The 542-nt window shown below is 41.7% G+C and overlaps 1 protein-coding gene across 1 annotated transcript in view; it reads left to right on the top strand.

Annotated features, from left to right (window-relative positions):
* VAPB (VAMP (vesicle-associated membrane protein)-associated protein B and C) overlaps positions 1 to 542 on the top strand; it is a gene marked incomplete at its 5' end in the record, with an annotated part of 15,041 nt that overhangs the window by 10,753 nt on the left and 3,746 nt on the right. The window lies entirely within an intron of this gene.

Raw genomic sequence — 542 nt, 5'->3', positions numbered from 1 at the left:
AAAGATCACAGGATAAAGAATATTGAAAGGAAGATGCTGATGGATGGTCATAAAGCTCAGAGTTTATACTGCAGCAGTTATAACCATCAGCAATATAAATTTGCCTGTCCAACACTCCCCTTTGCTTCCTTGGTACAACACTGAATTTAGAGAGCAAATTGGCAGAAAGCTGGCGAGGAAGGCACAAATGCAGTTAGGAGTTATGTTGCAATTAGCAGCTATAATATTCTAGGATCCTTATTTGTTAGGCTAATGAACACATTCATTCTGCTGGAAGTTTGTAGTGTCAAATGTAGAACAGATAATGGGTTGAAGGAACTGAAAAATGTTTCCTACTCTGCAGGTGCTAAAGGCACAATTGTTCTACCTTGCACTGGGCAGCTCATAATTAGGATTATGTATGGTTTGGGTGGGGAGAGACTGGTTTCTTTTTATGAGTGCCAGGCCCTTTCTGAGGGCACAACATGGAGAGGATCCAAAGGCAGGGAAGGGAGGAGAGTTTAGACATCTGCAGTTTGTTTCCTAACTTGGGTTGCAAGTTC

This window comes from Acanthisitta chloris, unplaced genomic scaffold, assembly GCF_000695815.1.
Source record: "Acanthisitta chloris isolate BGI_N310 unplaced genomic scaffold, ASM69581v1 scaffold28204, whole genome shotgun sequence".
In the NCBI taxonomy this organism is placed as follows: Eukaryota; Metazoa; Chordata; class Aves; order Passeriformes; family Acanthisittidae; genus Acanthisitta; species Acanthisitta chloris.
This window is presented reverse-complemented; position numbering and strand designations above follow the sequence as displayed.